We start from the raw sequence: 16,627 nt of genomic DNA, 5'->3' as shown, positions 1-16,627 counted from the left end.
ATAGATATATATGCGCATAAATATACATATACATAAATGTGTATGGTTTTTAAAGATTGTCCTTAAAGTGTCCAGGTGCTGTGCAAGTCCAGAGTTAAAGTGTCCTTAGAATGTCCAGGTGCGGTATGGTGTGTAAATAGTGTATAAAGTGGCACTGTGCTGTGCAAGTCCAGAGTTAAAGTGACAGTGACAGTCCAGAATTAAAGTGTCCGTGCAAAAAAGGTGGGGGTGCATAGAACAGTGGGGATTTAGAGAGAGGTCCAGTGCTAGATCCTGGGTGTAGTTCCCATAGATCCCACGATATCTAGAAGTGGGTCCCTGACAGGAGTGGAACCCTGTGTGGCCCGAAATGATGTGCGTTCTGTGATGCCGTTCTGCTCACCGCGGTTGTACAACATGGTTATTTGAGTTACTGTAGCTTTGTCAACTAGACAGATCAGAGGAGAATGGCCAGATTTGTACATGTTCCCACCCACAGATCTACCACACACTGGGTTTTGTTTGCATCATTTTGTGTAAACTTGTGACTTGTGTAGGAAAGGCCCAGGAGATCAGCAGTTTTGGAAAGATAAAACCCACCTGGTTCCAACAGTCCAGCCTCTGACCGTGCACAAGAATGTTCAATTTTAAGAGAGAGATCATGCCAACGTTTAGTTGAAATATAATATCAACTATAATATTTAGTTGAAATATAGGTTTTAAAGATCTAAATAAAGAAACAATTCTTGCATTACGAGCTCAATCACCATACAGAAAGAAGTCTCTGCCCACACATACTGTACTGTACTGTTTAAAGGTCATGTCTAAGCCTATAATTTGACCACTAACAATACTTACTTTATATTAATACTACTAAAGGTTTCTTGCATCCATTTTTACAACACAATTGGCTAGAAAACTTTAACCTTCCATATAGTTGGCCCACCATCACTAAAAAGTTGATTCAGTTTTTTGCACACGCAGCATGTGTACAGTTTGTGCAAGTCTTTAGTTTTTATAAAGCACAGTCTGACCAGTGACACTGACCATAAATTGGTTGCCTGAAAATACCACGTTATTTCACATCGTCACACTAATTACAAAACTTGCATTATTCTTACATCCTATACCAGGGGTCGGAAACCCGCGGCTCCGGAGCCGCAAGTGACTCTTTCATCCCTCTGCTGTGGCTCCCTGCAGATTTGGAAAATAAATATTTAATTTAAATTGTTAGTTTAAAAAAAAAAATTAGATCCTTAGATTATGATGCTCTTGTAACGTTAAAATAAACCGTGTTTAATTTGTTTGTCGCTCAAAATATGCGTCATAACTGCCGACTTGCGAAATCCGACACAGAAGCAGACACGTTTTTGGTTCGCTGGAGCCGGCAAATTAAAATTTTGATGTCTTGAATACGAAGAGGACTCGATTAGACATTGAACATTTTATATGAAAACAACCTTCAACTCAGAGTCTTTTTTGTTAAGGTTAGTTTATACTGTTCAAAATATTTTTGTTTGCCTGCAGAAATAAAATTTCGTTACTTGGTAGCAGTTCATTGATTTCATAAATGCAACACACTACAGTTTTTTTCTATACTATCCATAAAGGTTAAAAACGATATATGCGGTGTTATCTTCATTTTAGATGTCAAATGGGTTTTGTGGCTCAGTGGTTTTTTTTTCTGTGGGAAACGGGTCCAAATGGCTCTTTGAGTGTTTAAGGTTGCCGACCCCTACCCTATACATTGCGTAACACATTGTGGTTTTAATCTCTGTTCTGCTGCAAGAGAAATGTAAATAAGTTGAGCTTCCCAATCTATTTCTTCACTGAATGCAGTTGCTTTTCTTATAAAATACATGAACATGCATCCATTAGCATGTCAAGGTAAAGATGTTTGCACATACGATTCCTGAAGTTTTGAAGATTCCTTGTCAGACACCCGCCTTTACATCCAAGCCCCAACAGCATGACATCTTCATTGACCACCTGCCAGTTGAGAGCTTCGGATGCCACAGGCCATGCTGACATTTCACTGACGGCTCTTCTGCAGCTGACAAGAGTGTCTCGTCAATCGACTAGATGCTCGGGGAAGAAAAAGCCGTTTGCCTGTTGTTGTTTAGGAACAGATAGCATACAAACTGTAACATTTTGCAATATAGCCATCACTGCTAAATACAGCTTTTACCCCCCAAAAAGAAGAAACGCTGATAGATCGCATTGACTTGAACGTTCTTGTTCAAAGTGTTTCTAATAAATTACTGTAGCTTCTTCATCTGATGATTTTATATTTTGAGTCAAAGGTCCTTTTCAAAAATCTGGAGCATCTGTCTCAAACACAAAAAACACTTAAATATGATGACAACAAAGACATTGTCTAAGAGCATGTCTTAATAAAGCAAAGTAAGAACACATATGATTTATACCAAGTAGCCTGCTGCAGATTCTGGCCCGTATAATAGATGGGATCTTTTGTGGAGTCATTCCTCGGATTTTGTCATCTTTTTCTGTAAGCATGAAACCCAAGTTGAACGATCCTTAGATTTATTCCTTTCTTTTTCTGATTTCGGAACCAAAAGCTTTCAACGCAAGGCTTTCCATAATCCCTATTCTGTTTGCTTAGTCTGCCTGTTTCTGCTAATATTTTTTCCAACATTTTATGTAATGATAATGATATCTGGTGGAAAATTTTTGAAATGTAGCCTCCAACCTGAGATTTTTAACCAGGCCACTAACACACACACACACACACATACACACACACACACACACACATGTTCCTAATTCTTAGTTATAATTTGATAGACATTTATCTAAGCCAATTCTACAGGATTATCCCATTTTATTAGTTAGAGCAAGGCTTGCACTTGGACAGTCACTATGCGCTTATACCGGTGTGTTCAAATTATAGTAGGCTCAGGTTCCATATGAAGTTCTTGGCATATCGGATTAGGAAACAGCCTCAAAAATTCTGAATTTAGTTTCCAGTGCTATAAGGATCGTCTTAAACCCTGGTACATGGACATCTAAGCAGGTTTATCTTTCTGATTCCGTCTTCTATTGCCAATATTTCTGAAATCGACATTCATATATTATGTATATCATTTACTGCACTTAAAACCAACTCGTCTGTTCATCATGCTGGAGAGCGTGGGCAGACCTTGCTCTCATGTGAGACACTGACATGTTTTCTTGCACACATCAACTCCTTTTCTGGCCATGCTTGGTTTCGAATGAACATTTTAATCATAATTTAATGCATGATTCATGTAAAGCCTCCACAACTTTACACCCAACACAGAGAGCTATGGGTAGTAAGTGGCTTGCAATATTAATCCCTCGTTCAGATTTTCATTGCTTATTAATGCAAAAACAATATCTAGCAGCTTAATGCAAGTCTCATCAGAGTGAATTGTCTACCACCTTAAGGAGAAGGGTTACTGGGATTGACTCCAGACCTGCTACAAGCCTGGATGAAGCAGATGCTGAAAATAAACAAGTATGATGTATTAAAAAAAGTAAAAAAATAAAGGAGTGCACCAGGGTGTCATTTTATTCTAAATCAAAAGCATCACAACGATATATATACAGTAATAAGCCTTTGTGCGTCATGCCTTTGTATTTTTATATGTATAATTAAATCGGTGTTCATTAAATAATCAAGTAGAATAATTAAACCCAGTGTTAAATCATTATCATCACACAATCACGATGCATGTCATTTCCTACGCTGCACTCCGAGCACAACAATTTCTTTTTTTTTATATTTCTAATCAGAGGTTATCTTAGTCCTTCTTCATTAGTTTACCTCTAATCATCCTGGTGTGTTTGAAAATGTCAGGTACTTATTTGAGTGGTTAGCTTCATTAGTGGTTAGCATACAATTACTCTCTGTCCTGCACTAACTGTGATAATTAAAAGCGTAATTATTCGTTCTTCTGCAAGCTCGATACGCCCCTGCTCAGGCTGTGTGAACCGTAAAGCTTCTGTAAACATTGCCAGTACAGTTTGGGAAACGGTCAAGCACACGACATACGCGTTACACTGCATCGGTCTGTTTTAGTAATCTGTACTTGCGCCAAGATACACAAGGCACGTGGGAACACTGAGAATGTCACAAGCTTGTCCCATACATCTGAAAGAGCTTCCTTCCGTATGCTTTAGCAAACGCTCCTATACAAACGCTAAATCTTTTGTCAGTTCATTAATACAGTTTCTATAGATATTTACGTGCTGGTGTCCAATCAACTATTTCCTTAATTCCACGCTAACGTAATTAAAAATGTTTGTAAGCAGTTGACAACAAATGGCTCATTGAAGACTTTAATTAAGCAATATCGGACACGCCAGCGAGGTTTGCTAATCAGCCGAGAACAATATTGCTTTTATAACAAGAAATTTATATCAGCTGACATTTTAGACACAATAGCATGGACAAAAGTTCTGTTTACTTTTTGCTCTGCTAGTGGAAACCGAAGAAGCCAGAAGAAACCAAGAGCACTACAGTATACAGCAAGATGGCTAATTAACTCACATCGTTGAAGTAAAATCGACTTCCCTGCTTCATATTCACTAATCTGAATCTATTTCTGTCAAATGTACTGTTTCAATTCATGAGATCATGCATATAGCAACCGGTGCAAACTAGGTAGTGGAGTTTTAACTCGATTGAACACTAACCGAGAAATACTGACTCTTTGTAACTGGTACGTTATGTTGCATTGAAATCTTTGGATCTCCAGTGTGAATTTTGCAGAGACTGGTTAGAATGAGAAATTCTAAGAGTTTAAAGATCAGCCTTTAAAACCAAGCTTTGGGAATATTTACACGAATTCATTCACCACCAGTGAGTTATTTCATACAAGGGAAAAATACAAGCATAACTTAAATACAGTATATATACTTAACCCTTTTTACCAGTATGCTGGTATTCCATTAGAATGGAAACTGACTCATGGGACATTTTCAATCAGTATAAACAAATGAATTATTTATTCACCATAAGTCTGATATAAAACGAGTCAGGACTCTGTTGGCTTTCAGTGAGAGACTTGTGTTTTTCCTCTGTTGGATAACCTTACACAGGATTTTTGTGGTTGAAGATAACATTAAAAATTCTAGATACTTCTTGGAATCTCAGAGCAGAATCGGGTTTGATATGAACATTTACTTTGAAGATAGAAACTTGTTTGGGGAAGAAACTTTTTTTGGTAACACTGTAGGCTAGTAAACCCTAGAAGGCTAGGTAAAAACAGAAATACTCATGAAACACCTCCAAGTCTTAACGATCCGAGTAACATATTACCCACTACTTTCACAAAGACGTGCAATGCTGAACATGGACTCGACCAAACATGGTTTTTTTTTTGGCCTCTGGGCGGAATAATAAGGAGGAATAAAACAAACCATCATGAAGCAAACGATTTTACAATTCCTAGGATGAAATAGCTAAGCTGAAGGTATATACAGAGCCCTGAAAAGATCAGCTGTCATTACCAGATCCAGGGAACACAAAGGAAACATTTTTTTCACCACAGACTTTTTTACCCAATCCTGAAATGACTAGCCTGATACTCATCATGACCTTGCTGATGTGTGTTTACTCCAGAGAGATGGTAAAAGCTTATCGCAGTTTGGATTCTTGCAATTACTTTTTTTTTTTTTTGTCTGGTAAAAATGTGGAAAATATTTGCTCTAAATAATGTCGAAGGCATCTTTGGGGAGAAGTAGGAGGAGTATTAAAAAAAAAAAAAAAATCAACATAGTTCCTTGTTAAGAAGGAAATGAGTTCGAGTTCGCTAGCTGCTTACAGAACAGTACCTTCCACGGCTGGCACATGAATGCTTTCAACAGCTGTGTATTCACCTGCTCTGGACACAATGTACAGGCATCAGGTTTTCAATTTCTGACCCTGATACAATATGCTGACTATATGACTCATGTTGTGTAACAATGGCGATTTAAAATACGTACTTGTTGAAATTGTGTACACGCTGATCCTGTGTGTATTCATCCGCCTCTCTTTACTTTTGGAAATTTTGAAACTTTCGAAAACTTCCGAGAACTGAAAAACAACAGTCTTCATTTTAATTTTCATAATAGAAAATATTCAAATCTAGAAGTGGTGTGAAAGTTACAACACCACAGTACTTTGTACTTCATTTATTTATCGTATAAAAGCTAGCTTTAAAAATCAGTTTTATTGGCCACAGCATCTTTTTAAAGCTCCCAAGAAACACTTGATTAACAATACAGTAGTTTGTCTTTTGACCAAGTTTTTGTATCAAATGTTCTTTTCAGATTAGATGGAGGACATTGCATTCACCTCACAACAGGATGCCTCTGATTACAAAGCTAAATACTATTTTTTGCAAGCATGAATTAGAACTACACAAAATTCTTGTTGTTGTTTTTTTGCACTTTCCACTTTCTGTTGTTAAAGATTCTAAGAATAATCTCAGAGAGCTCCAAATTTAGCTTAAACGTTTCTAACTGTGTGTAATCATATCTTCAGAGAGATTCAGGACCAATTCTCAAAGTAATTCTGAGCAAGACAAATACACCAACTTTTACCTCAGAGAGGAGGCGGGGCTTAACCTGTTACTAGGTAGGACACATTCTTATGAAGACTGTGATTGGTTGTTCAATTAAGAAAAGAAAAAAAAAGCACTTTTAAAATCTGGTCTGTTATAAACCTTCACTTTGTCTCCATATTAAAATATTTGAGACTATATGGTGTAGGGATTACATTTGTTACTGATTATATTAAAGATGTTCTAACATATGTATGTTATAAATGTAATCAATGTAATGTAAATGTAAACATCTCTGACACAGACCAGAAATCTCAGAGATAAATTATATTGTTTTTTTTTCTCCATCCATTTTCTCCTCTGCTAAAGAAACCCTTAAGCCTCTTAAAAGTCCTCTCAATAATAGAATATTACTACCTAGAAATGGCCTCTTCAATTCCAAATATCATCCAATAAAAAGAAAAACATCACCTTTTTGTAGTAAAACGCAGAAGAACAGCAGCAAAGGTCCTCATCCTTCCACGTTGCCAGAGATCTTCTAAAAAAAAAAAAAAACCTCTTCCTCCATTCTGTGTCTCACTTCAGCAACAAACTGAAAACATTTCCCGCGCTGCACTGGCTCTAATTAAAAAAACAAAAAAAACACCCACTTTTTTTTTAACCAATTAAAGATGACGCTTTCCTCCGTAAGGGCGGGAATATACACTAATTGAACCAATTATCATGTACTAAACAAACCGTTAGTTAAAAGAAAACAAACTTGAACAGATTCTTCTAGAACGGGCATCACCAGAATAGCGGACTGGACCGAGTGACGGGTCTGCCCGGACCCGTTAAAATTCTAATATTATCATATTAAGCATCTCCTTATTATAATTTAATATTATAAGATCATAAGCTCTTTGATATTAATAAAAAGATAATTTCGTCCATGCGCAGTTAATCTAATTATTACGACAGGAGTGTCATCAAAAGCCAAGCCAAAAAACAGATTGTTTCTGTTCCATACTCCAGAGCAGAAGGTGGCAGTAATGCACCTAATTACGCTGGCAGGACAATTAAGATTCAAACTGCTGACAGGACAGTTACATGTCCATGTCTCTCACTAGGCACGGAAGATGGAAAGGGAGTAAGGAGAGGTGGAAAGGAGAGAGGAAAAAGGGAGCTGCTCAAAGCTCTGCAATTTTCTTTTATTCAGTAAACATGAACTGTTCTATTTTACTTGAAATGTTCTTTTGCCTAAGGTTCCTGTGTTATTAATGTAGTTAATGTTTAAAAAAGGGGGGGGGGGAGCTCAAAAGTCTTTTGTTTCATTTTTTTTCTTAAAGATTAAAAGCACTTTTATTTTATTCAAAAGATTCTGAATGTTTAACATTACATAAATATAGGCCCTAAGTTCCAGCTGCACAAAGCTGTGTTTGCACTTTTTATTTTTTTTATTCAGAAGAAATTGAGTGTCTGTTGTCTGTTACTTGACATGTAGTAAAGACAGGATTTTACAGGATTGTTTTCCATTCAAGTGCCATACAAGTTCAGACTTTGAAAACACTTGAAATTTAACAATAAATTATATGAAATGTCTGTGCGTTATTGTTTATTATTTTATTAACACGAGGGTACACTATTTTAAGTGACAATATAAGATTCGGACCTTTGCTGGGAGGAAATTTTAGTAACTGGACCTCTTTGAATTTTAATTGAATACCCCTGTTCTAGATATTAGTTCTAGATATTCAATCAAAACTTTATTAGTATCCCTATCAACCAAGGTTACACGTTATCACCCATCACTATGTAAATGTTAATGTTGTTACCCATTCAAGTTCTACTACAGGTAGTTGTTACCATAGAAACAATCAGGTAATCGAGCATTCAGCATGAAGTGCTGATGTATAAGCAATAATAAAGTGTAAATTAAATAAAATATAATGCCTGTGATTTTTAATACTATATAATAGTGATATAAAATGTATTTTAAACTGCTATTGCTTAAATAATCATTTAACTAGATATTTAGTTCAGTAGACAATACTGGTCTTTGAGTGTCATGTATATGGTGTAGAATATTAACCTTAAAATAATACAACTAAGCACTGACAGAGGGAAGAGGTTGAAGAAGAGAAGCGGAGAAGACAGGGCTGAGGTTCGAAACGTTCACTCCGTTCCTTGTCGTAATAGTCAACGGTCTTACTAATGCCTTTCTTTGCCTCTCAGGAAGCAAGCATCAGTCTCAAAACAATCAAAGTACAAAACAATAATGAAATGTTGATAGATAATTCTCTTCTTTAATGTCTGATTTCTGTTCATAACAGATCAGGTTAAAAAAAAAAGAAGAAGAATAAAAACAGCATTTTATAATGTATGACAGAGCCATTAGTGTCGGAATGAAACTCTGCAAAAATATACAACGATAATGTAACCCATAATGGGAACAGGATGGATTTCAATTTCAAAAAGTGGATCTTCCCAGCAGTTAAAGCAGTTCAGCTCTTCAGATTTGTAAGATCTTGCTATCATTCTTCATATAATCCATTCACATTTAAGTTGTCCTACCATGTAAAGTGCATAAGCACTTTCTCACAGTTGTACACTTTGCATATTCAGTGCTCTGGCCTCGGATCCTTGCAAGGCTGAGCTGCAGCTCTGTCAGCAGTTCCGTGAATATCCATCACATTTAGCTTGTATATGACCTGTGGAGAGGCTCCAAGTCTGTCTCACATTTGCCCGATGCATCACGGTCAGAAATCCTCCCCAAGGGGGCCAGGAAATGTAGTCCTCTGACAGCAGGCATTAAACTCAGATAATGTTGTCTGTTGTGTGTGATGAGGATGCAATGCAGAATAAAGGTCCCAAATTCATGTTTTATTATTATTATTATTATTATTATTATTATTATTATTATTATTATTATACTGAAATTCACTCAATGAAACACTCCTAAGACAATATTGTGTATTATGACTAAATGCTCCTCTGTATCATATCAGCTGCTTAGCGCTTGATTCCTATGAGGAAATGATTGAGTTGCAATTCACGGACACGATCTATTTGCTTTCATTTACAGTCACAATTATACGGAGTCTAATTATAATAAACGCACCACATTACAGATAAAGCATCTCCTTCACATTCTCCTGATACTTGTTATACAGGTAGTCACACTTATTAAGTGTGCACTTCATTAGTAATTAGTGATTGTTGACATATGTAGGATGTACTTCTTTGTCCGCCACCTTATATGTTGGTTTTTGCTTTTGGGAAAAATGACGACATTAAAATTTGTCTGTTTTTTTTCCTCGTCATCTAAGTTTTTTATTTATTTATTTATTTTTAAAAAAAGTAAAAACATACTTGTAGCAGCATATATAATTTCCTTACCTTACCCATAATCTGTAATTGCTAATAAACACTAGAAGGTTTTATTTAACACATGAAATGCTTCAAACATAAAAAAGATTTTTAAAAAATGCATCGGTTTAAATAATTATGGGAATTAACTTGACTGCAGGAAGTCATTATGCTCTTTGGTTATTTCTTATTAGGGATTTAACACGCAACACGCCAGCTATAAAAATCCAAGCTTAAATGTTTTGCTCAGAGTCACACCGATGATAGCATTAATTTAAACTGCAAGGTATAATCCTTGAACATAGGTCATATCCAAGTTTAGCTGCCTCTGGGCCTGACTGGGATAAGCAGGAGAAGAAAATAAAGATCATTTTCTTGTAAATAAACAATGGCAAAATATATAATTAAATAAAAAGACTGCATTACAGATAATGCACGCCCTGAGCATACTCGCAAAATCGCAGTAGAATGTGAAGGAAATACTAAAAAATATGACAGAATTAAACTTGAATCTGTAAACTGGATCATTTATGACATCAACAGTACACTCTGTATCATATACTTCTTAATGTCGAAAACTAATGCCGTACGATCCTGTCTGAATTTTAAAACGTACCTCAGTAAACATTAAAGTGAAAGTGACGTGACACTATGGTGACCCATACTCAGAATTCGTTCTCTGCATTTGACCCATCCAAAGTGCACACACACAGCTGTGAACACACACCGTGAACACACACCCAAAGCTGTGGGCAGCCATTTATGCTGCAGAGCCCGGGGAGCAGTTGGGGGAGTTCAGTGCCTTGCTCAAGGCTAATAATAATTAGCTCAATAAATAACTCACTAATAATTAATATTAGTATTATATCAAAGCTTTTATAGGTTTATGCTGCTTTGCTGAAAAACATTTGATTAAAAAAAGCAAAGAAAAAAATAAAACCAGGCAAGAATAAAAAAGACTATAGTAAAATTAAATCGATGTTGTCGTTTGTTTTTCCCTTACAGATAAAATTAAATGTGATGTTTAGAAACTTAATCTCACAGTTAGTGTATAAAGTCCTAAAGCACTTAATCAGACAAAGAAAATGTTTGGTGTTTGATGTTTGATTGAACCACAGACGGAAAAATGAATTTCCATGAATTTCAGAGATAGTTAGTATTCGTTCTGTCTCCTTTTTAGCTTTAAAAAACCAGCAGAGTGTCGTCTGAACATGTGCTTCAATAGAAAAGATTAGACATGAAGAAAATCTGACCTTTTGTACAAAGCAGTTGACATACAGCATATATGCGGCTGGTCTTTTCCTAACCAGAAAACTGACATAATTTTACAGCATAGCTTAGGGATTCTTAAATCTGTGTGGAATGAAGATTTATTTGAAAAAACATACGCATGCGGCACTTGCATAGAAGATTAAGCGTGGCTTGTGTAAAGGATAGAAATGTATCTAAGTTGGTGTTTGTCGTAAGAGTTCATTCATTCATTCATTTTCTACCGCTTCATTTTCAGACAATTTTCGAGAGATGCCAATCAACCTACCATGTATGTCTCTGGACCGGGGGAGGAAACCGGAGTACCCGGAGGAAACCCCCGAGGCACGGGAAGAACATGCAAACTCCACACACACAAGGCGGAGGCGGGAATCGAACCCCCAACCCTGAAGGTGTGAGGCGAACGTGCTAACCACTAAGCCACCGTGCCCCCCTGTTGTAAGAGTTTTAAAACATAAAATGACATATATAAAAAAAAAAAAAAAAAAAAAAAAAAAAAAGGAAAGGAAGGAAGTGAAATAGAACAGAAGGTCATGTATCTAGCCATGGTTCAGCAGTTGAGAAGAAGACCAGCAGTACCAGACTGGTCACATAGATGACAGGAATAGCCTGAGGACCAGCGTGATGTACAGTAGCTTGGACCATTTATAGGCCACCATGTTAGGTAGAAACAGTGCTCAGCATAAATGTGTACAAACTGACAGATTTCTCAGAAAAACCTCCATCTTGCTTTAAAATGAGATTTTATGCAAAATGATATTTGTGCAAATCTGGTTCATTTGTTTTAAATGAGATTAGTCAGTACCAACGGCAAAATTGGAACTATTCTAACAAAATAATTTAAGATCATGGTGCAAAAATTAGTATACCCCGATGAATGTGTTATTAGAAAGCATAAAATTAACTTGCACCTTGAGCCTAATCCATCTTCACAGAATAGTCGACAATACAGTGGTATTTAAGGCAGAAAATCCACTACTGTATATTGCTGACAAGATGGGAGCACATGGAAAAGAAATGTCACAAAACCTGAGAAAGAAAATTATTTCTTTGCACAAAAAAGGTTAAGGCTATAAGAAAATTAGAGAAGCATTACTAATAAGCTCGAATGCTGTTGCAATAGTAATCTAAAAATTTAAAAAGGATGGACTTTTAGCTCCCTGAGAAGTCCAGGCCGTCTCTACAGGTTAAAAACCTTGTGAAGAGCGTTTCTTGATGAGAAGTTGAAGAAAATCACAGTGCAAGTTCTGTGCAGTTGACTAAATTGTCCATCCATCCATCCATCCATCCATCCATCCATCCATCCATCCATCTTCTACTGCTTGGCTAAATTGTTAAAAATTCAAACTAGGGTGAGTGTTTCCCATGACACCATAGGACGTACTCTGCAGCGGAGTGGCATGCATGGCTGTCATCCACAAATGAAGCCACTGCTGAACCCCATGCACAAAAAAGCACGTTTGGAATTTGCCAGGGCTCATGCTGATAAAGGGGAAAACTACTGGGATTCTATACATTAGAGTTATGATACAAAGATGTTTCGGGCTCTGAGGGGTCCCAAACTGTTCGGTTTCGCAAGGGTGAGGAGTACAATGTAAAATGCATGGTATCAACAGTAAAGCATGGGGATGGCAGTGTTCTGGTGTGGCGTTGCATGAATGCTGCAGGTTGATGTCACCATGAATTCACAGAGATATTGTGAAATACTGAAAGACAAGATGCTACCATTACTCCATGCTCTAGGCCACTAGACACTCTTTTAACAAGAAAATGACCCAAAACATACATTGAGAACAGGGGGGAACAGGGGGTAACAAGAGGGAACAGGGTAAAGGTGGCCAAGCATGTCACCAGACCTCAACCCAATCAAACACTTGTGGGGCATTCTGAAAAGACAAGTTGAACGTCATTCTCCATCCAGCATCCAGGATCTGAAAGAGTCCATACTTCAACAATGTAAAATGATAGATGTAGCTGTATGTCATCAACTTCAATGTCTAAAAGAATTGGTGCTCTTCGTAAAAATCAAGGAGCGCTCAGATTTAGCTAAATTTGTTGTAGGTAATCATTTATGCAACACCTCATTTGAATTAAATGTATTATTTTTCACTCTTATGTTAATTTTAAATGAAAGGTTTATAAAATCTTAATTTTCAAATGGGTGGGTGTACTCATTTATGGTTCCATACATATATTATAAATATATATATATTTGGAACCTTCCATTTCCTGTTGTTTTTGGCTCAATGCTACACACATTTTTTAATAAAATGGGGAAAAATAACTCATACATACTCCAGAACTTTAGTGTGGATTGAAAAAAGGTGTATCCTGTGGGTTGGGAAAATAAATACATAAGAAAAAAAAATACATTTAATTCTTAAGCGCATGAATTCCACTTTCTTAGGGCAGAAAAAGCAGATTATTGACTTTCCCAGACTGAAACTATTTGAGCAGCAGAATATTGCGATCATTTACTCTGTACTGATATTGCAGCGGTGTACGTCGTTTAATATCATAAACCTTTTGAATCTTTATGCGATCCATCTCGATGCACTAAAAGTTGAATTTGTATTACAGTTTGTCTGTGGTGCAATGCACTACAACGGATTCTAACCGTACTGTAGCTCAATGGAGTGCAGTGCATGTTAGCAGTCGGATCACGATATCTGACCCGCTGATGTTCGATTTAGTCGGCGTACAGTATAAGCAAGGATTGACCAATGGTGAGTAGATGTGGTCGTGTCCCGCGACAAAATTGAGAAAAGTTGACGACTGTTTCTCCATCTCAAATGATAGGATGCAGATATACACAGCTAAATTTTATACAAATGAAATAACACTGACGAAATAAATGTTCACGACAGCCTTTCTCTGGTGAAAATGTTGTATGAAATCTGATCGATGAAGATACGCCAGGAGTCTCAGCTGTCCACATGCGAACCAATCACCCAGACACCATATGTTTGGGCACCATATGTACACAACAGTGAGGTGCAATCAGACAAGTGAGAATGGTTTCTTCCATATATTTTTGTCTTACTCTGTTATGCACTTTATAAGGTCGAGTGTAACGTGGTCCTAAAGAAACAATATTTCTACAGTAGATTCACTTGGAGTTAAATTGACATAAAAGTACAAAGATCTGACATGAAGGGGAATTGTTGGAAGTATTGTTTAATGTGGATCAAATACTACAGAATTTTTTTAATAATGCAGATTCACCACATCGGACAAATTTTCCATGAATTTTCGGACAATCGGTAACAATAGACATTGGGTAAACACTAAGATACCCCTTTTCCCTGCCAACACTCCACAGCTCCATCCAATATCTTTAGTATTGTCATTTTCCCATTCCAACCATCCAGCTACTAGTTAGAAAGGGTGAAAGCCAAGACCTTCATCCATGAAACCAGCCAATCAGATCATACTGCTGCTCAGGCTGCATCACAATATAATACACACGATAAAGATAGCACTTAAGGTTATTGTTGCTCTGATTGACATTGACAAGTGTATACTATCTGTCTCCAAGACGGCAAGTCCAATTCTCTTCCCTGGCTCCAAGCCACAGATGGACATATGATTGCTTAACAATAAGGTGGATTTATTCTTGCAGTGTTTGAAATACTTAATAAAATGTTTCTCCATAACGGTAAAGAGAGCACAGACAACTTTGATTTCCTCCTATAGCTCCAAGCTACAGATGGCAGATTCAAACTCGAGATAATACTCCAATATTCCCCATTTATTCCAAATTACCTCCTAAAACAGATTGTCCACGTTAAATACTCCTGCGCGGACACAAGCCGGGTTGCAGGAGGACATAGAAGTTAGCAAGACTGTGGAAACCAGAAGTACATAGCTGTACAAATCGTTTCAGGAGACAGACTTTGTTTGGACCAGAGTAGACTCCAGAGCTTAATCCAGTTTTACATCAAGGACATACAAGTCATTAATTGTGCACTGACTAGAGCACATGGGATAATTTGAGGACTTGATGATCATGTACAAGTACCCACTTTCCTCAACAGTCTCCTTGAGCTTTATGTTCCTTCCTGCTCCTGCATTCAGTGAAAGACTGATGCCTGGTAGAGCCTACTTGTAGCACCTACAAGGGCAGTGGCAGCTCAAATGCTTAAGGATCTGGGTTGTTTCTTGGAAAGTCAGAGTTCAAAACTACTATTGAAAGCATGAGAAAAGCCCTTAAGCTCTCTTTGCTCCAGGGGCACTGCATCATTACTGACCCTGCACCGTGACCCTGGCTTCCTAACAAGCAGGGATACAGTATGTATTTTCTTCTTATTATCAGTGAATGCATGGGGTCTTTTTTCAGAACCTTTTAAACTGAGCGGTGAAATGATTTCCAATCTCGATCTGGACAAAAGAACCCCTTCAGACTGACATCTTCAAATACTAACCCCTAACTTGCCCCTACTACCAAAAAAAGCATTTACACCTCTACTCTGTGTGCTTTGCTTGTATTTTACTTTTGTCCGAAGTCACACTGGATAAAAGCACCTGCTAAATGAATAAATAGAAATAGAAGCATTGAACACATCGTACATCTAACAACTCATTTAGTCTTCGCTCCTCGAAAAGTTTGTGAAGGTCACTTTAAATTGCCATGTAGATCAAGAAACCAAGACTTTAAGTACATTTACTAACAAAGTTCCTTTTTCTTTTATTCACTGAACAGATCCTTTCATACACTTTCCATTCTTCGCAGCACCACGACTTCATCACAAAAATAAGGATGCAATTTCCTAAAATCTTGTTGAAAAGGTGTCTTTTGTGTACCAAATCATTCGGCTGGTTAACGCACCTGTAGCAATCCCTTAGTTTGAAACCCTGGACTTTTGTTTAACAAGGGCGCAGTTTGAATGCTAAGAGAAAGCCGAACCTTCAAGCATTCTCAGCTTCGCACCTGGGATATCAATCTGTACCTTTGTTTTAGAGTTCATGCTATTCTAAAAACACACAAGTTAGCACTTTAATACTGCGAAAGGGATGTTTTCTATAAACCTTTCACCCCAATGTACTTTTAATCAAGTATATTTAAAAAAAAAAAAAAAAAAACTTACATTCCTGTAGTTTCTATCACTTATCCAATCTTCTCGGGTCACGAGGAGCCTGTGCCTATCCCAGGCGTCATCGGGCATCAAGGCAGGATACATTAGGCACACTCTCATTCACTCACACTCTACGAACAATTTTCCAGAGATGCCAATCAACCTACCATGCATGTCTTTGGACCAGGGGAGGAAACCGGAGTACCCAGAGGAAACCCCCGAGGCACGGGGAGAACATGCAAACTCCACACACACAAGGAGGAGGTGGGAATCGAACCCCCAACCCTGGAGGTGTGAGGTGAACGTGCTAACCACTAAGCCACCGTGCCCCTAGCGTGAAACAAACATTTCTGCCAATAGAACAAGAAAAAAAAAATCATGCTCCAAATGAGTAAAAAATGCCATATACAGTATTGTTTTAAT

General features: G+C 37.3%; 1 long non-coding RNA gene across 1 annotated transcript; it reads right to left on the bottom strand.

Moving 5' to 3' along the window:
- Positions 1 to 1,794: 1,794 nt before the first annotated feature.
- Positions 1,795 to 7,119, bottom strand: LOC113646315. Its single transcript, XR_003441408.2, has 3 exons — positions 6,984 to 7,119; positions 5,953 to 6,043; positions 1,795 to 2,088 (listed from the first exon to the last, which is right to left on the bottom strand). It is a non-coding gene; the product is annotated as an uncharacterized LOC113646315 (long non-coding RNA).
- Positions 7,120 to 16,627: the final 9,508 nt, after the last annotated feature.

The sequence above is a fragment of the Tachysurus fulvidraco genome, chromosome 6 (genome assembly GCF_022655615.1).
Source record: "Tachysurus fulvidraco isolate hzauxx_2018 chromosome 6, HZAU_PFXX_2.0, whole genome shotgun sequence".
NCBI lineage: Eukaryota > Metazoa > Chordata > Actinopteri > Siluriformes > Bagridae > Tachysurus > Tachysurus fulvidraco.
The sequence above is the reverse complement of the archived record's forward strand: the minus strand, read 5'-3'. Positions and strand labels throughout refer to the sequence as shown.